The following is a 21,613-nucleotide window of genomic DNA, read 5'->3' on the forward strand; positions in this document are numbered from 1 at the left end:
ATTCATGGGGTCGCAAAGAGTCGGACATGGCTGAGCGACTGAACTGAACTGATGTACCTACTAAGTGCCAGGCACTGTGCTGAACTCTGAGGAGATAATGATGAATATACTGACATAGTCACTGTCTTCATAGAACTTACTCAAAAATTAGATAGATGTGAAACAAATTCATTCAGTCACTCAACATATATACACTGAGCCCTTTTTATATGTTGGGCACTTGGCACTCTCTTAAGTGCTAGAGATGGAGTGTTGACCACAACAGACCAAATCTTTGAGTTTACATTTCAGTAGAAAAGAAAATTGATAATCAGTATATTAAAAAATACCAAATACTGGCACGTGCTGTGAAGACAAAGCAAGGTAATAAGACAGAGATAGTCTGCAGGGGTGGGGACAGGCTGAGGGAGATTGGGAAAATCTTTCTTGCATAGTCTAAAAAGGTATTATTTTTACAGCTATAATAAGCATAATAAATGAGAAACAAGTATATCCCCCACCCCCCCAAAAAAGTTACTGTGTCAGCAGCAGAGACTTCCCTGAGGAAACGTGCTGGAGTCCAGCTCCAGCAGCCAGGGAATCAGCATGAAGGGGTGAGCGGTGTCTGTGGATGATGATGTAGCCCCTGATTCATAGTATGGAACTACATGTTTATTTCAAGCTTCAGGTTTTCTTTTATACTTTGACAAAAGCATTAGGTCAGAGGTTTGACATTTTTAGTTTTCCCCACCCAGATTTATTGTCTCCAGAAATCATTGTTGTCCTTCAAACAGAGTTCCTGCTTCAGCGATTCTCTCAGAATCGGCTTTACTATCTATTATCTACTTTCTCCTGTGTGTCCTATACTTAACTTGTGATTACATTGTAACTCATGCCACATTCCTCAGTTTATTTCTTATCTTTCTAAATCCTGTTTGCCCCTAGCATCTTAAGATCACTACCTCCTAAAAAGGCTTCTAGCTATTCTTAATTATTCCTAAACCCTAAACTCAGCAAACTACTTTTGCTATAAATATTTCCCTCACAAACAGGTCTCAGAAAACAATCCTTCCCATGGCCTCAAGCTGCAGCCTATGTGCTCATCCTGGGACATTCTTTGTAAAGATCCTTGAACAAATGTCAATGGTTATTTTATAGATTATTTTCTGGGCACAACTGTAGAAGGCTTTGTGCTTTTTCATGCTTCTCTCAAGCACCTTAACATTCTTTCCAGCCAACTCAACCGAAGAAAGGAAAGAACAAGTCAGAATCACAAGGCCTAACTTCTTCATCCCAGGGCCGTGCCTGCAAGATGAGGAGATGGGGTTGGGGCCGTGCCTCCATTTTGTCAGTAATGCCTTACGCAGCTCCTGACATCAATGACCTTTGAGCTAAGATGTGAAGGCTCTTGGCAGGATAGGCAGAGAAAGAGAAGCAGGAATGATGTGGGGCCCGGTGGGGGGCACAGGGGCGTGGTTGCTGAGTGGTGGAGCTGGAGGAAGAGGCTATATAGGTCACTTCTCATCTTTGGGCCTCAGTCTCCTCACCTATAAACAGAGGGCACTGGGCTCCATGACCTCCAATGGACCCTTCAGAGCAGAGAGATCCATGATTGACCATGCTGAATAAGCTCAGGGACCCTTTGTGAGTTTCTCTTCCTCTAATTTCATTAAATTTCTGTTATATGAAACTCTGTCCTAGGGTGCATCTTCTCTTATGATTGGGCTCTCAGTGGCTAAGTTTGTTAATGATTCTTTTACTCATATATTCAGCCCAAATAATTTTCCTGAACTTCAGGACTCTAGCTCTAAGTGCCTCCTGAATGTCTCATCACTGTCTCACAGGCTGATCAAACACAACATACTCAAAACTGAGTATCCTCTTTCCCTCAAACATGCTGCTTTTCCTGGGTCACCTATTTTAATAAATGAGACCCCTCAGTCACCAAAGATAGAAACCTGAGAATCTTTTTTTTATTATTATTCTTTTATCCTATCATTGAATTGATGATGAAATTCTTTTTTATTTGTTTTTGGGGGGGTTTTTTTGGCTGTGCCAAGGATCAAACCTGGGCCCTGAAAGTGAAAGTACCAAGTCCTAACCACTGGATCACCAGGGAATACTTGAAATCGTTTTGAATACAGTTAATGATATCTTTCGGGCTTTCTGGGTAGCTTGGCTGGTAAAGAATCTGCCTGCAATGCGAGAGACCTGGGTTCGATCCCTGGGTTGGGAAGATCCCCTGGAGGAGGGCATGGCAACCCACTCCAGCATTCTTGCCTGGAGAATCCCCATGGACAGAGGAGCCTGGCGGGCTACACTCCACGGGGTCTCAAAGAGTTGGACTCGACTGAATGACTAAGCACAGCACAGTGATGTCTTTCGAATATGTCTCCTCTCATTTGCCCTCATTGCTGCAGCCTCTGTTAACCCCTTATCATCTCTAGCCAGGGCTGGTGCAATGCTCTCCCAATTCTCCTTCAACAGATGTTCCTATGGATTACAACCTCACTTCCTTCAAATTTTTGTTCAAGTGACACTGTCTCAGTCCTTCCCTGACTACTCTATTTTAAATTGTAAACCTCACTGCCTTCCTCTATTCCATTAACAATCTCCCTTTCCCTGATCTATAATTTTAAACAGCACATAGCATCTTCTAACACATTATACTTATTTATTATTACACCTATTATTTCTTATCTGTTTCACCTGACTGGAATGTAAACTCTGATGTGTTTAATGATGCACCCTAGGTCTAGAAGCATGCCTGGCACATAGAAGGTACTCAGTACATGTGTACTGAATAGATGAGCTAATTGCCCTGACTATACGCTCCATCGTTCATCTTCCACATGTCCACTGGGTGAATATTTCTAAACTACCAATCTGATCACATGACCCACATATTGGTATTACATGCCTCCTGACATCACCCTGTACCCACCCAAACAAAGCTGATGAAGTTCCTCAGAGATGTACTATCAGCACATGTCTCCTTGTATTTGATCACATCATTTCCTCTGCCTGGAATGCCATCTTCTATTTTATCTCCATAGTGGAGTAAATTTCAGTCAGGCTTAAGCATTTTTACCTCTTCTTTGAAGGTTTGCCATGTTATCTAGAGATGATTGATTCACATTTGTACCAGCACTGTATCCTGTGCATTATGTTATTATAGCCTTTATTTTGCTTCTTTACGTGTCTGTCTGCCCCTGTTAAATTATATTTCTTTAAGGGCAGCAATCATGCCACGTGCAACTTTCTATCCTTGGGATCTGGTAGAGTGCCCAGTACTTGGATGCTTATTAAATATTTCCTGAGTAAATGAGTATTAAAAATTAAAGAAGCAATTATGGGGGGTGAACTTTGGAAGGCTGCATGCCTCCAGAGTTGAAGTAGTGATGGGGGGTGCCGAGTGTGACAAAGAGGGAAACTCCTTGACTTCATAGTTTTTATTTATACCTTTAAGCTGTTAAGTTACATTTTTCACAGGGGAGGCAGTCCTATTCACCTGGAATGACTCAACTGCATTATATTTCTTTTTAGGGCATCTCTAATCATGAAAAATCTCACCATCATTACTGAATTTGTTTTCATGTTATTTTCCAGAAATCCCCAGATCCTGAACATGCTTTTTGCATTGTTCCTGGTGATATACCTCCTGCCTGTGTTGGGGAATCTGGTGATGATCCTGGTGATCAGAACTGATTCTCACCTTAAGACACCCATGTCCTTCTTCCTAGGTCACCCGTCATTTCTGGATCTCTCCCTTTCTTCAATAACCATGCCCAAGATGCTGGAGAACTTGTTAACTCAAAAGAAAACTATCTCTGTGTGGGGCTGCATGGCCCCGAGTTTCTTCCGCATACTCTCTGGGAGCACAGAGGCCTGCCTGCTCTCTGCCATGGCCTATGACCGCTATGCTGCCGTCTGCTGCCCTCTGCTATACAGTGTGATTGTGAACAGGCCTCTGTGTGTTGGGAAGCTGACTGCAGCTTGGGCAGTGGGGTTCCTAAACTCGCTGCCAGACAGTCTTTTCACGTACAACTTAGTTTCTGTGGCCCCAGTGTCATCCTTCAATTCTGCTGTGAGCTGCCTTCACTCTTCCCTCTGTCTTGCCCTGATCCTACTGCCAATGAGGCCCTTCTTGCTGGGCCATGTGCATTGTTAGGATTTGTGACATTTCCCCTGATTCTTTTCTCTTATTCTAGAATAATCTCTGCCATCATAAGCATCCCTTCTGCTGGGGGTCAAGGCAAAGCCTTCTCTACATGTTCCTTCCACCTCACTGGGATGCTTTTATTCTATGGGACAGCCTTATTTAGGTACATGGCCCCTCTCTCGGACTCCATGTTGGAGCAAGTGGTCTCCATTCAGTACAGTGTGATCACGTCCTTGTTAAACCCCCTCATCTACAGCCTCAAGAACTAGGAGGTGAAGATAGCCCTGCATAGAGTGTTGAAGCAATAAATGTGCCCCTCTGTATGTGGGGGATTCATGTTATCTTTGGTTTGAAGACAATGAAAAAGCATAGTCAGGGACTGTACAGCATTAATGGCTAACTTGGTCACTTTAGAAATTTGCCATTTGATGAATATAACCTCTTGTGTGTGGGTAATAGAGCTCTAAGTGTGTGATTGCTTATTTTATTGTATTTGATAGGAAAATAAAGTGAAGCCTGAGAAATAAGCATTGTGATGGAATAATGTAGACAAGAGTCCAAATTTGTTTGCCTTTTTTTTTTAAATTTATTATTATTATTATTATTTTTACTTTACAATATTGTATTGGTTTTGCCATACATCAACATGCATCTGCCATGGGTGTACACGTGTTCCCCATCAAAGTGTTAATAGTATGGCATTCTAAGCATTAAAAAAGAAGGAAAAAAAAAAGATGGGAGGGTGAAAGGCATTTCAGAGTGAGAGAAAACAAGCTACTGATTGAAGATTGTACTGAATGAGGGTTGCTTCATCCACCTTACCTGGGGGAACCAAAAAAAATTGATGTGCCTAGTTTGAGTTACTAACTTTCAAGTTGCCAGAAAGCAACTAGGACAGGAATCTGCCCTAATCCAATCAAAGGAAAAATAACTGTTTCAAGTGTGCTGGTGGTAACATTTTGAGTATCTGGAATGGAATCTGGCTGTCTGGCAACTAGACTAGAGATCTCCTTGGACATAACCTAGAGAATGTCTATGCTGTCTCAAAACAATGTTTTCATTCAACCCCAAGAACATCAAGTCAGTTAATTCACTTGGTGTCTGACAGTCCCAATCAGCCAAACCCTCCTGAACTCACTGTCCATCATTTCTTTGACACATATTCAGTCAAATAAATTAATTTATTGTCACAAAAGATTCATGGGTGAGGAGACAGTAAGCTAACAACCCAGTGGATGGACTGACTTCTGTCACTCCTTAAATGAAATACTTAACATGCATCATTGTATTTACCCTCATAAGCATTAAACAAAAGTAAGGGTTTTTTTTCCTTTGGCATTTTCTTAATTTCTTAAAATTGAAAAAATATTGTTGGTTTTTTTTTTTTTTATTTTTACCATGAACTTTTAATCTTAAATATATAATAAATTCTACAAAATTAGTAGGGGAGTGTGTAGTGAGTAAATAAGAAAAATACTTCAAAAGATGTAAATATTTTATAAATCATATTTTCAGGAAAAATTAATTTTTTAAATTTAATTTTATTTTTTAACTTTACAATATTGTATTGGTTTTGCCATATATCAAAGTATACTTCTAAAATATAATGGTTATATATCCATAGTAATTACCTTTTGGGTCAGTTCTACAAATTGACGTCATCAGATTTTGTCAAGAAAAAGTGGTTTTTGTACAGAGTACAGCCAGTTCTGCACCTCATGTAGAACATACAGTTATCCCTTAAGTGATCTAATTTCAACATAGGAGGTAGAATTAACACAACTTAGTGACTCTTTAAATAAAGGAAGAGTTAATAATAACACCATTGTGCCCTGCCCCTTATATATTTTTAAGAGTACCTCTCCAAAATGGACCTATTTAGATATAGGTTATGGGTATAATGAGAAGGGTATCCTTCCCCAGACCAAACCCTAGTAAAGGATATGCAGTCACTTAAATGGACATCAACGGTATAGCATCTGCATCTTGCAACCATTCCCGTCCTCATTTGCATCTTTGAGAGATGGGTTGAAGGACTGACTCATCTATCAATCTCCCCTCCCTTAGGAGACTGAAGCAGTCATTGGCACAAGCTTCCAGGTGTGCTTGCTACCTACTTCTTTATTCTCAATTCCTACTACAGACTGTCACGCAGCAAAATCTCTGGTGGACTGCCCTACCAGCCTCCCATATATACATTATGAATTGTGTTAGTTAAAAAAAGTTTTATACTCAAACTGTCATCCCTTATCTTGTCACTCTCACTCCCTCTCCTGCCCTTTTGCTATAAGTATGATCTTGATTTATATTACCAATTTGCTTGCATAAATATTTATACTAATTTATAGTCCAGCCAGCAATATATTAGAGGGTTTAGCAATATATATATGCCAGAGTTGACAATCATTTTAATATTTACCAATTTGATAGGTATAAGATGTTAATTCTTTCTTGTGTTTGCATTTATTTTTCATCACAAATAATATTCAACATTTCTCAAACATTAAACATCAGTATCTCATCTTTTATTATTAGCATGCCATTTTCTTAGTTTCTTACTGCATTTACAGTATTATTTTTATTTGAATGATGTGTTTAAATAAGAAGGATGTTAATTTTTGCAATAACTCACTTCAAACCCTTTCAAAGTGTATTGTTTTACTGTTATATTTTTATTTTTATTTGTGTTATATAGTCAAATAACTTTCCTTTTGTGTAATTTTCTCTGCTTTTAAGGTTAAGAAGTCCTTATCATCAGTGTCCTGAATTTTTCTTCTAGTTTTCTTGTGTGCTTTTTTACATTTCATTTAAGTCATGTAGAATTTCTCTTGTCCCTTCCAAGCAAGTATATTATAAGAGTCTGACCCTCGTTTGGCTCAGGGAGGTAGGACCAGATACAAAATAAATGAGGAACAAAGAAGAGACATCCAAGGTAAACCAATGTCAAGAGCTAAATAACCTATTTGTATGATTTCTCAATAGCAAGTTTGCAACTAGAGTTAGGAAGAGGTTGTGTAAATAAGATCTGAAGCATAACTTCTGAATTATTCCCCTGATTTATGTAAGAATAGGGAAGAAATTGTGAAGGATATTCTCATTTACTTAATTAAATTACCACCTATGATCTTAAGATTCCCCCAAACTATAATTTGATTCACAAGTTTACATCTGAGAAACAGACTCATCTGCCCAATACCAATAGCCGCTGCTGCTGCTGCTAAGTCCCTTCAGTCGTGTCTGACTCTGTGCGACCCCAGAGATGGCAGCCCACCAGGCTCCACCGTCCCTGGCATTCTCCAGGCAAGAAGACTGGAGTGGGTTGCCATTTCCTTCTCCAATGCATGGAAGTGAAAATTGAAAGTGAAGTCGCTCAGTCGTGTCCGACTCTAGCTAATTCTACCTAAATCTTCCCAACATAGCTTCTCAATTCTATTTGCTCTCTTGTTGTTGCTCAGTCACTCAGTCATGTCTGACTCTTTGCAACCCCATGGACTGTGGCACGTCAGCCTTCCCTGTCCTTCACCATCTCCCGGAGCTTGCTCAAACTTACGTCCATCGAGTCAGTGATGCCATCCAACTATCTCATCCTCTGTCATCCCCTTCTCCTCCCGCCTTCAATCTTTCCCAGCATCAGGGTCTTTTCTAATTAGCCAGATCTTCACATCAGGTGGCCAAAGTATTGGAGCTTCAGCTTCAGCATCAGTCCTTCCAATGAATATTAAGGACTGATTTCCTTTAGGATTAACTGGTTTGATCTCCTTGCAGTCCAAGAGACTCTCAAGAGTCTTCTCCAACACCATAGTTCAAAAGCATCAATTCTTCCCCACTCAACTTTCTTTATAGTCCAACTCTCACATCCATACATGACTACTGGAAAAACCGTAGCTTTGACTAGACGGACCTTTATCGACAAAGTGATGTCTCTGCTTTTGAATAATCTGTCTAGGTTGGTCATAGCTTTTCTTCCAAGGAGCAAGTGTCTTTTAATTTCATGGCTGCAGTCACCATCTGCAGTGATTTTGGAGCCCAAGAAAATAAAGTCTCCTTAATATGAGTAAAGTTCTTTAAAATGTATGTATATGAATATATATATGAATTAAAAATATATATGTTTTATGTATTTCTCTCTAAAGCTGATATCACACTTACTGAGATAACACTAGGAACATTTCCCTGAATCAGGAAAAGGAGCCCTTGATAGCCACTATTGTGAAAATGCATATAATATTAAATATTCATGGAATACTCCAGGATCTATTAAGAGAATGCAATTTGACAAGAAATTAAGAATAAAAACTTGAAAGAAGAGGATAATTTTAGGGTTTTGCAAAGGATGTGATTGTTTATCTGGAAAATCTAGGAGATTTATACAGAAAACTGTTAAGAGTAAAGTAACTGGATATGAAATTAATAAACAGAAATCAATATCCTTGCTTATCTCTAAACAACTAATTAGAAAACATAATGGCAGAAATTAACATCACAGTAGGAACAAAAAAAGATAAAACACCCAGGAATAAATTTAAAGTGTTCAAAAGCTCATGGAAGAAAAGCTTAAGATTCTATCAAGGGACTCAAAGAAGATTAAAACAATGAACAAGCATATCATATTATTGAGTGGTAGAACTCAATATAGTGAAGATCTAATAACTCTCTTAAAAGCTTATGGATGGAGCATGGTGTTAATAAAAATATAAACAAGCTTCTTTTAGAATTAGATTATTTGTTTCTAGAATTCAAAGGAAAAGTTAAAAAAACAAGAATAGAAAACTCTAAGTGTAATAAAGGGAAAAGTTCTGCAGAATATAAAAATGAAAGGATCCAATAATTCCAATTGTGTAGCACTAGTGAATGAATATATTGAATAGATAGCCCATAAACATACCCAAAGATATACAGGCAATTTAGAATATTGGAAAGATGCTAATTCAGATCAATAGGTTAAAGATGGATTATTCATTATATGATATAGACTAACTGGTAGCTTTCTGTTAAAAATGAACCTGGATTCCTGTCTTACACCAAATAAATTCCACATGAATTAAAGACAAATAATTAAACTATTAAAATGTGGAAGGATTTTAATTTAAAAAAATTTAATTGAATTATAGTTGACTTGCAATGTTGTTAGTTTCTGATGTATAAGAAAGTGATTCAGTTTTTATATATATATATATATATATATATATATATATATATATATGTTAATTGCTCAGTCGTATCCAATTCTTTGCAACCCTATGGATTGTAGCCCACCAGGCTCCTATGTCCATGGAATTCTCCAGGCAGGAATACTGGAGTAGCTTGCCATTTCCTTCTCCAGAGGATCTTCCTGACCCAGGAATTGAATCTGGGTCTCCCACATTGAAGGCAGATTCTTTACTGTCTGAGCCACTAGGGATGAGTATGTGCATGTATGAGCATGTGCATGTATGAGCATGTGCATATATGTGCATGTGTGTGTCAAGGCTGTGGTCTTCCTGGTGGTCATGATTGGTTGTGAGAGCTAGACTATAAAAAAGGCAGAACACCAAAGAGTTGATGCCTTTGAACTGTGGTGCTGGAGAAGACTCCTGTAAGTTCCTTGGACAGCAAGAAAATCAAAATAGTCAATCTTAAGGGAAATCAACCCAGAATACTCATTGAAAGGATTGATGCTGAAGCTGAAGCTTCAGTATTTTGGTCATCTGATGCAAACAGACTCATTGGAAAAGTCCCTGATGCTGGAAAAGATTGAGGGTAGAAGAAGAGGGCATCAGAGGATGAGATAGCTGGATGGCATCACTGATGCAATGAACATGAACTTGGGCAAACTCCAGGAGATGGTGAGGGACAGGGAGGCCTGATGTGCTGTAGTCCATGGGGGTCACAAAGAGTCGGACATGACTGGGTGACTGAACAAAAACAACAAATATATATATTCCCTGTGCTATACAATAGCACTTTATTGTTTATCCATTCTATATATTGAATCTGCTAGTACAAAACTCCCAATCGAATTGTCCCCCATGCCCCCTTCCCCTGGGCAACCACAGGTTTGTTTTCTGTGTCTGTGAGTCTGTTTCTGTTTTCTAGATAAATTAATTTGTGTCATATTTTAGATTCTACATAGAAGTGATATTATATAATGTCTTTGTCTTTCTCTTACTGACTTATTAATACTTCACTCAGTATGATATATCCATGGTAGCTACAAATGGCATTATTTTTGTGGCTGAGTAATATTCCATTATATCTATATCTATATATATATATATAAAATACACACACACCATATCTTCTTTATCCATTTATCTGTCAATGGACATTTAGAGAATTAATCTTACAAATATCCTCACAAGCATGCAAAGAAAATTATAAGCATAACCATCAAAACATTTCTCTATACAGACAGGGAACTCTGTTTTTTCATTAATGTCTTCCCAAGCACCTAGAAGCACTTTGGCCATAATAGATGCTCAATGGATACTTAGAGAATGAATGAACAGATGTTGACTATTGCCATCTGTAAAGTACATGTTAAATGAATTGTATTTTCATATGACGATGACTAGACAGCCATTTAAAATTGAGGCAGCTCTGGGGAATTCCTTGGCAGTCCAGTGGTTATGATTCTGGGCTTTCACTGCCGGGACATGGGTTCAGTCCCTGGTCAGGGAACTAAGATCTCATAAACTACATGTTCAAAAAGAAAAAGAAGGAAAAGTGAGGCAGCTCTGTATATACCAATATCGAGTGATCTTCAAAATAAATAATAAATAATATTAAAAAGTAAGTTACAAAATGGGGTGCAGACTCTGCTATCTTTTTTATGAAAATCTTACATATATACATGTGGCTATACTCATAGACTCAGAAAAGGCAACGGCAACCCACTCCAGTACTCTTGCCTGGAAAATCCCATGGATAGAGGAGCCTGGTAGGCTGCAGTCCATGGGATTGCGAAGAGTCAGACACGACTAAGCGACTTCACTTTCACTTTTCACTTTCATGCATTGGAGAAGAAAATGACAACCCTCTCCAGTGTTCTTGCCTGGAGAATCCCAGGGACGGGGGAGCCTGGTGAACTGCTGTCTATGGGGTCTCACAGAGTCGGACACGACTGAAGCGACTTAGCAGCCGCAGCAGCATACTCATAGACTATCTCTGAAAGTTCATTTAAGTAAAATGGTAATTGGTCCTTGCATCTAAGAAAGGGATAAGTAAGTAGTTGGGGAATAGGAATTGGAGAAAACTTACTCTATATACTATGGACATGTATTAAAATACATTTTTAAATATGGGAAAGCTAAAAATATTTTCAAACATGTAAAAGCTCAGGGAATATATTACCCATGATTTCCTACTCAAAGAATTTCCTTACTAACAAATATTTCTACAAGAAATAAAGTGATACCAGAGGGAAGGACTGGAACCTAAGAAAAAAATGGTAATGAAAGTAACACATTTATGATATAATTATTAACCATCAAAATAGCTATCTCCAGTGTTTTAGAGTGTATTAAATTGTAGGATGGAGAAGGCAATGGCACCCCACTCCAGTACTCTTGCCTGGAAAATCCCATGGACGGAGGAGCCTAGGGGGCTATAGTCCCTGGGATCTCAAGGAGTTGGACACGACTCAGCAACGTCACTTTCACTTTTCACTTGCCTTCATTGGAGAAGGAAATGGCAACCCACTCCAGTGTTCTTGCCTGGAGAATCCCAGGGACGGTGGAGCCTGGTGGGCTGCCGTCTGTGGGGTCGCACAGAGTCGGACACGACTGAAGTGACTTGGCAGCAGCAGCATCAAATTGTAGGAAACTATAACAAAGCAGATAAGCTGGATTATTAGGTGAACACTTAAAATATGATAGGACGATTGTCCCCTTGTTCAGGAGCAGGATCCTCTGTCTCTCTCTGCAGTAATCGTTTTAGTGGTGTGTATGTTCTCAGACTCGATATCTGGAACACCCAATGGTTCTATAAAGACTCAGTGTAAATTTTGTTGAGCTCCTAAGTGTGGCATACAGTAAAGGTAAGATAATTTTTTTCTTTAAAGTGCCAGATAGCAAAGGTTTTGGGTTTAGTAGGTCATATGTACAGTCTCTGTTGTAACTACTCAACTCTGCCATGTATGAAAGCACCCACAGATTGTAAGTAGGTTAGCATAGCTGTGTTCTAATAAAATTTTGTTTTCTTAAAAACAGACAGGTAAGCTACACTTGGCCTGAAAACCATAATTTATCAACTCCTTGCTTATATAAGATCCTTCTTAAATTTGCTATAAACTCCAATTGCTGTCACTTCCCTTCAATGGTGCTAAACAGAATATAGCCACAGTTTTGTGGGAAAGGTGGTATCTTGTTGTTCCGTTGCTAAGTCGCATACAACTCTGAAACCCCATGGACTGCACCACACTTGCCCTTCACTATCTCCTGGAGCTTGCTCAAACTCATGTCCATTAAGTCGGTGATGCCATGCAACTATCTCATCCTCTGTCATTCCCTTCTCCTCCTGCCTTCAATCTTTCCCAGCATCAGGGTCTTTTCCAATGGCTCTTCTAATCAGGTGGCCAAAATATGAGCTTCAGCTTCAGCATCAGTCCTTCCAATGAACATTCAGGATTGATTTCCTTTAGGATTAATGGGTTTGATCTCCTTGCTGTCCAATGGACTCTCAAGAGTCTTCACCAGCACCACAATTCAAAAGCATCAATTCTTCGGCACTCAGGCTTCCTTATGGTCCAACTCTCACATCCATACATGACTATGGGAACAACTATAGCTTTTACTATATAGACTTTCACTGGCAAAGTGTTGTCTCTGCTTTTTAACACACTGTCTAGGTTTGTCAAAGCTTTTCTTCCAAGGAGCAAGCATCTTTTATTTCATGGCTGCAGTCACTGTCTGCAGTGATTTTGGAGCCCAAGAAAATAAAATCTGCCAGTGTTTCTAAAAAAATGGAAAGGGTGGTATATGTGTTAATATGTAAGTTAATACTAATGCCAAATATAATGCTGCTAAGTCTGATCTTTGGTCAATGTGAATTGATTATTTATACCTTTATGTTACTTATATAAAATATAAATACTTTTAATTACCTATTTACAGTTATTGTCCTACACCCTATGCAGAAGTAAAGTCTATCACTAAGAGAAAGCACCAGTCCTCCTGATCTGGTCCTATTGAGGAAGAATCCCAGACTCCTTCCAAAGATATACTTATATAGGGAGTACTTTCCTGATGGCTCAAGAATAATAACGTCCTCTTCCCAACTTTTTCTTAGCTATGTAGAGTCCAGAATCCAATCATGTAGAATATGAGGACTGAAATGGGAGTTTCTTGCATCACAGTATCAGGAGGAAAATTAATACTGGTTTTATAAGTCACTAGAAACAGAAAGGGAAAGGAATGGTGGGTGCAGAAGCCAGCATGTTGAGGGATAAGGAGTAAGAAAAGCTTGGGAAGTAGTATAGTTAAGTCAGACTTTCAGAAGTGGCTGTGAGACAAGTAGAGTAAGGCAATGTAGAATCAGTGGCTGCAGTGAAACATGGGGTCAGTTAGATATTTTTAAATATGGGAACTATTTTAATATATTTATATTCTTGGTACAAATGAGTAAAAGAAGGAAACTGATGATTAAAAATGGGTAATTAGCATACCTGAAGGAGAAGGACCCAGAGGCTCAGAAGGGGATCAGAGTTAAAGTCCAAGTACAGGTGTTAGTCTTGGATTAAAAGCATTACCTCTACCATTAAATCTAAAGAAGGGACAAAGAAATACATTTCTAAGTGGGGACTCAAGAAAATTAATGAGGTCCTGCCTTATGGCTCTAATTTCTCTTATAGGGCCATGTGATAAATGCGTGCAGAAAAAATATAGCATACCTCAAGTGCATAGATTTTGGAGTAACTCCAAAGGGAAAGGGAATGTTAGACTTTATAGAGAGAGTATGAGGGTGACGCATGCGTGCACACACACATGAACATTAATGCCTCACTGTGCACACGTTTATATGTCTGAGGTTGAGAAACCCTAGATTGAGCTTTATTTGTCAGATATTGCATTGTTCCTTGTGTTATTCCTGGAAATTTTTCTGCACCCCCACTTCCAAATCAGGCCCCAAGTGACTCTGACTACTGCAGCCTCCCCCATGAGCAGTGAGCAGTCCCAGGCTCCCTGGGCTCCTTACTCATGCTCCTCTCCCAGAGCTATAGCTTGGCAAAGAGATCAAAGAGATGGCCAAAGAGAAGAGCACTGGAGGAATATAAGACTCCTACAGACTAGCCAGGAGCTCTTCTCAGTACTGAGGTAGGTGACCTCAGGAAGACTGACAAGAATTAATGACTGTTAGCAAGGCCTAGAAAGTCCCAGTGCAGAGAATGCTGGCCCTTTAGGCTTTAGCTAGAATTGACCATAGGAGTTTGATGCTGGAAACTGTCAGGAAATAAAACTGACTTTTCCCAAGGTTTAGCTGGAGACCTAATTCTGCAGGCCCAGCTATGGGGGCATAGGCAATTTGCCTCAAAGAACCCCAAACAGGAGCCAGATTTAGAACAGTCTAGCTCAGTAAAAGGGGCAAAGAAGGAAACTTTCATCAGTTTGAACAACTCAAAGAATCCTACTCTAACCCAAATTCCTCACGGCAATGAAAAAGAAATAGAAATAGTCATAAGGAAAATATCATGCTGCTGCTGCTGCTAAGTCGCTTCAGTCATGTCCGACTCTGTGAGATCCCATGGATGGCAGCCCACCGGGCTCTGCCACCCCTGGGATTCTCCAGGCAAGAACACTGGAGTGGGTTGCCATTTCCTTCTCCAATGCACGAAAGTGAAAAGTGAAAGTGAAGTCGCTCAGTCATGTCCGACTCTTAGCGACCCCAGGGACTGCAGCCTACCAGGCTCCTCCGTCCATGGGATTTTCCAGGCAAGAGTACTGGAGTGGGGTGCCAATGGCCAAAGAAATAAGTAGATGAAGTTTTTTTTCCCTGAGATGTTGATCTACAATGCACTTCTGTCCATCTAGGATCCCTCTGTCTCCTCCCTTCATGTCCCTTGACCCTGACAAAAAAGCAGGTCATCTTTTGACATGGGGGAGCTGGCAAGAGGCATCCTGATGGAGGACTGGAGGATCATATCTTCAAACGTGCACCATGGCGGGAGTACTGGATGTAGAAGGAGACCTTCCCATTCCCTCTTGTATAACTTTCACTAAGAGTTCTAAGGTCTTGTGGTTTCAGGGAGAGCAAGAGATCATGAAGTTGTATTGAATCGTATTGAGTAAATCTGCAGAGAGGACAGACCAGTAGTGCAGTCTCTTAGAAAGTGTCAGAGGTGGAACTGTCCCCTAATTAACACTTTTGCTGTGATTGTCAGAATTGGGAATAAATATAGTTTTCTTCATCTGAAATGCCAATGCCAGTGTCTACAAATATTCCCAAAGGATACTGGGGAATCTTCATGTGCTTAGGGCTAGAAAGGCATAACCTGCACCTTCTTATTTTCTTCCTTTCTCTCTTTTAGGTAGTCATTTTCTTTCTTTTTTTTCTTTCTTTTTTTTTTTTAATTAATTTTATTTTATCTTTAAACTTCACATAATCGTATTAGTTTTGCCAAACATCAAAATGAATCCACCACAGGTATACATGTGTTCCCCATCCTGAACCCTCCTCCCTCCTCCCTCCCCATACCATCCCTCTGGGTCGTCCCAGTGCACTAGCCCCAAGCATCCAGTATCGTGCATTGAACCTGGACTGGCATCTCGTTTCATACATGACATTTCACATGTTTCAATGCCATTCTCCCAAATCATCCCACCCTCTCCCTCTCCCACAGAGTCCATAAGACTGTTCTATCCGTCAGTGTCTCTTTTGCTGTCTCATATACAGGGTTATCGTTACCATCTTTCTAAATTCCATATATATGCGTTAGTATACTGTATTTCTGTTTTTCCTTCTGGCTTACTTCACTCTGTATAATAGGCTCCAGTTTCATCCACCTCATTAGAACTGATTCAAATGTATTCTTTTTAATGGCTGAGTAATACTCCATTGTGTATATGTACCACAGCTTTCTTATCCATTCATCTGCTGATGGACATCTAGGTTGCTTCCATGTCCTGGCTATTATAAACAGTGCTGCGATGAACATTGGGGTACATGTGTCTCTTTCCCTTCTGGTTTCCTCAGTGTGTATGCCCAGCAGTGGGATTGCTGGATCATAAGGCAGTTCTATTTCCAGTTCTTTAAGGAATCTCCACACTGTTCTCCATAGTGGCTGTACTAGTTTGCATTCCCACCAACAGTGTAAGAGGGTTCCCTTTTCTCCACACCCTCTCCAGCATTTATTATTTGTAGACTTTTGGATCGCAGCCATTCTGACTGGTGTGAAATGGTACCTCATAGTGGTTTTGATTTGCATTTCTCTGATAATGAGTGATGTTGAGCATCTTTTCATGTGTTTGTTAGCCATCTGTATGTCTTCTTTGGAGAAATGTCTATTTAGATCTTTGGCCCATTTTTTGATTGGGTCATTATTTTTCTGGAGTTGAGCTGTAGGAGTTGCTTGTATATTTTTGAGATTAGTTGTTTGTCAGTTGCTTCATTTGCTATTATTTTCTCCCATTCTGAAGGCTGTCTTTTCACCTTGCTAATAGTTTCCTTTGATGTGCAGAAGCTTTTAACCTCGAATAGCCAAAGCGATCTTGAGAAAGAAAAATGGAACTGGAGGAATCAACCTACCTGACTTCAGGCTCTACTACAAAGCCACAGTTATCAAGACAGTATGGTACTGGCACAAAGACAGAAATATAGATCAATGGAACAAAATAGAAAGCAGAGATAAATCCACGCACATATGGACACCTTATCTTTGACAAAGGAGGCAAGAATATACAATGGATTAAAGACAATCTCTTTAACAAGTGGTGCTGGGAAATCTGGTCAACCACTTGTAAAAGAATGAAACTAGAACACTTTCTAACACCATATATAAAAATAAACTCAAAATGGATTAAAGATCTCAACGTAAGACCAGAAACTATAAAACTCCTAGAGGAGAACATAGTCATTTTCTTTCTATCAAGGTTCCTCTTCCTCCTTAGAGCAATTAGTTTCTCCATTGTTCTTTACCGTGGAATTCCTCCCAGTGATCCTGGTCAGCTCACTCTTCTCTTTCCCACCAAGCTGTCTGAACCTCCCACAGAAAAGTGTGATCCTGGTAGCCAGAAAGATGAGTCTAATCTAGGGGATCTCATGATTGGTAGGGCTTCTTTATCTCCTTACTTAATAAATCAATCTTCTTAAAATTAAGTGAAATATTTTAGGAGCAAGTACATGGTTTGGGTACATCTTCAAAGAAAGGGAAGGAAGTCTATTGTTAACTGAGGGATTTGACTGTGGTGTTTGTAGAGAAAAGGAAGCTGGAGGTTTGAGGAAGATAATGGTACCAGTTCTAATTATACCAAAGAGAAATTTCTTAGTTTTGTAGCTATTATTGATATGTTCCTTTGTTGCCACATAGTCTTTATGATTTTAATTTTATTGTCTATGTTATCTAGTTGGTATTTAGATACTCCAGAATAAGAAAATATTGAAATATTTCCATTTTTATTAAACATATAACAATGCAGTGTGCATCATTATAAATGTCACATTTTAGCCTTTTGAGTTATAGTTTTAGCATAAATCCAAGAACTTATAAGACTCTGACTCAAAGTGTGCAATTTGCAATGCATTCAGCAATGCGTTCAGCAATGGGCTTCCCTTGTGACTCAGCTTGTAAGAATCTGCCTGCAATATGGGTGACGTGGGTTTGATTCCTGGGTTGGGAAGATCCCCTGGAGAAGGGAAAGGCTACCCACTCCAGTATTCTGGCCTGGAGAATTCCATGGACTGGATAGTCCTTGGGGTTACAAAGAGTCAGACACAAATGAGCAACTTTCACTTTCTTCAGCAATGTATAGATATCACTGTCACCAGAGTCTTCCTAGGACTATTTGTACAGTTTTTTGAAAAATCATAAAATTGGATTCACGTTTTTCATTGTACTTAAAAAAAATAAGTTAAATGTTTTCACAAATGTTTCTTTTCTCTTGAATTTCCTCTAACGTAACTTTTCAGTTTATGTCATCAGAAGCAAGCTTTATAAGAGCCAGGGTAAAATGGACCGAGGAGGAAGAAAGGCTGTGGGTGTTAAAGACTAGTTCTGACAAGACGGCTGGGGAGGAGTTATAATATTCCAGTTCAGGTCCCAGTGATAACTGGAACAACGACTGAACAACAGCAGGGCTCCAGTGAAACATGTGAACGCTGTTAACAAAGTCCTGGTCTAGACATTTTTGCATGAGTAAAAGACAATAACAATAGCAGCAAAGTGAAAGGAAAGAAATTAAATACTAAAGAAGTATCCGATTACCAGGTTGTGACTAAAACCAAGGTTGATTAAGTTGATGTCAACCATGTTCCATTTTGTTGATGTGAAAATTTACCTTCAGAAGGGTTCAGTGTCTTGCTCAAGTTCACATACATAGCTTTCATTTTTCAGGTCTAGCTTTTGTTTTTAATTTTAGGGAAAGTGCTATGTTTAAGATACAGATTCTTTAAATGATTCAAAATATATGTTGTCCGTCTTCGGGGTGTGATGTGGTAGAAAGAACACTGGATTGAGAGCAGAGCATTCAGTTTAATTCCTGACTGTTCTGCTGATGAGCTATATGATATGGAAGAAGTCAGCTCACCTCTGTGAGCCTCTGTCTTCCCTGCTCTGAGATGCTGAGAGCCTAGTCTCACTGGCCTGAGAATGGAACAAGGCATTGAGGCATAAACACTTCCCACAGATACTTTTCCAGCTTTGCTAGTATGTCTTTGGAGATATAGGGTACTCTTGAATTGCTCCTGGAATGTTTGGAAAGCCTCTTGCAACCTCTAGTAGCATCATACAAGTCCTTTTTCTAGTAGCAAAATTTCTTGTTCAAATCCCTTTTCTACATCTTCATCTAATACCCAGAATGTCTGTGATAAGATGGTGAGTTCTGTAGTTCTTGGCTTTAAGATGGATGTCTAAATATAAGAAGACTTGCAACTAAATATCTATTCTTGGAAATAATTTCATTTGAAGTAGCCTGTTTATTCTCCTAAGTATACTCTTTTTAAAAAAAAAAAAATTAAATTTATTTATTTTAATTAGAGGCTGTATACTCGTAATAGTTAAATTATGTAATCTGATTTAGCACACAAAGATGTGTGTTATATTCACTGACAGAATTAATGAGACCTATTGGGGAGAGCCAAGGAGGAGAAACTCTTAAAGTCACTGTAATAATTTCTTAGGGCTGTTGTAACAAACTACTGGAAACCAGGTGGCTGAAAACAATAGAATTTATTTTCTCACCATTCTAGGGACTCTAAGACTGACATCAAGGTGTCAGCAGGGCCACGGCCACCCCAAAACTTGTAGGGAAGAATCCTTCCTTGTCTCTTCCTGGATTCTGGTTATGGCTGTCGACCCTTGGCTTCCTTGACCTGCGGGCGCCTCACTCCACTCTGCTCTGTTGTCACATGGCTGTCCCACTTTGTGTGTATTATAAGGCTCTCTCATCTCCAATAAGAACATCAGTCATACTAGATTAAGAGCCTACCCTATTCCAGTGTTATCTCACCTTAATTCATTGTACCTCCAGTGACCCTATTTCCAAATAAGATTACACTGTGAGGTACAAGGGATTAAGACTTCAACATATTTTCTGGAGTTAGACACAATTCAACTCATAAAGGTCACAATTGGAATTACTCAACTTCTTTTCCTTTTCTATTGTTAAGCTGAAAGAAGTATTTCCTGAGAAGTTTTAGGGTGGAGGGATGATATTCTGATCACTAGAAATTACTCAGATTCTGTAATATAGTTGATTTCTTTCTAGGAATGACATTTACAAACAGCCATGCACAACTTCACTTTCTTCACTGAGTTTACCCTCCTCGGGCTGTCTGCCGACCCCCACATCCAGGCTCTGCTCTTTGTGCTGTTCCTGGGGATTTACCTGCTGACATTAGTGGGGAACACAGTGATGATCTTGATCATCAAAGCTGATTCTCAGCTCCACATACCCATGTACTTCTTCCTCGGACACCTGTCTTTCCTAGATATCGGTTTCTCCTCAGTCACTGTGCCGAAAATGCTACAGAACTTCTTGTCGCAGAAGAAAAGCATCTCTGTGTGGGGCTGCATCACCCAGAGTTTCTTTTTTCTCCTTTATGGGTGTGCTGAAGCCAGCCTTCTCTCTGCCATGGCCTACGACCGCTATGCTGCTGTCTGCCACCCTCTGCTCTACACTGTGGTCATGAACAGGCCTCTGTGCACTGCAATGGTGTGTGCAGGATGGCTGGTGGGGCTTTTGAACTCACTAGTGAATCATCTTTTCATCCACAAGTTACGTTTCTGGGGGTCTAACACTATCTCCCATTTCTTCTGTGAACTACCATCACTCTTCCCCTTGTCCTGTACTGATCCCACTGCCAACGAGTTCCTTCTGTCAGGGACCAGTGCATTGCTGGGACTTCTGACACTTCCCTTGATCCTGTTCTCATACTCCAGAATCATTTCTGCCATTCTGAACATCCATTCCTATGAGGGCCAAGGCAAGGCCTTCTCCACCTGCTCTTCCCACCTCACTGTGGTGCTCCTGTTCTATGGGACGGCTCTATTCAGGTACATCAGCCCCGCCTCAGGCTCAGTGTTGGAACGAGTGGTCTCCATTCAGTACAGTGTCATCACATCCTTGCTGAACCCTCTCATCTACAGCCTCAAGAATCAGGAGGTGAAGGGCGCTCTGCAAAGGATGCTGAGGAAGTGAATATGATCCCCAGAGGAGGGATTCTCTGTGTGGTTTTAGTCAGAGAGTGGAGAGGAGGGATATTTGGAAACACCTGAAGAGTAAAAAAAGACATCGGAGGTCAATATAAATATATAAAAGAAGTTATATACTGGTTCTCAAAGTGTCATCCATATACCAGCAGCATCAGAATGTGCATCGTCTGCGAGCTTGCTAGAATGTCTCAGATCCAACCCTGATCTACTGAATCAGAAACTCTAGAGGTGGAGCTCAACAGTCTGTTTCTTAATTATGACCATGATGCATGCTTGAGTCTGAGAAACAGTGTTTAGCCCAATGAATGTTCGAGAAAACTCGCTTTGGAAAAAGGTGGGATACTGACATCAAGGTGAAGAATCCCACTTAAATGAGAAAGTTGGTAAAGCAGTCAAGAAGAGAACTTTTGACTATGTGATCTTATGATCTGTTTCCCTCTACAAAACTGTAAAAATGAAAAAAAAAATTCCCTGAATTATTTCAGGACATTATAAGGAGGGGAAGAGCTAGACTGTCCACAAAGGCAGATGCAGCCTGTTCCTTCCACCTCTCCTGGGTAGCTGCCATTATAACAGATTCTTCAGTACAGCATGAGGCCAATGGACAGATGCTCCAGAGCAGCAACTAG

At 39.8% G+C, this 21,613-nt stretch overlaps 2 pseudogenes; both read left to right on the plus strand.

Annotated features, from left to right (window-relative positions):
• The first annotated feature begins 3,461 nt into the window (after positions 1 to 3,461).
• Positions 3,462 to 4,512, plus strand: LOC139182986 (olfactory receptor 8S1-like; annotated as a pseudogene).
• Positions 4,513 to 15,274: 10,762 nt separating this feature from the next.
• On the plus strand, positions 15,275 to 21,060 carry LOC139183024 (olfactory receptor 8S1-like; annotated as a pseudogene).
• The last annotated feature ends 553 nt before the right edge of the window (positions 21,061 to 21,613 follow it).

Source organism: Bos indicus, chromosome 5, assembly GCF_029378745.1.
Source record: "Bos indicus isolate NIAB-ARS_2022 breed Sahiwal x Tharparkar chromosome 5, NIAB-ARS_B.indTharparkar_mat_pri_1.0, whole genome shotgun sequence".
Lineage (NCBI taxonomy): Eukaryota > Metazoa > Chordata > Mammalia > Artiodactyla > Bovidae > Bos > Bos indicus.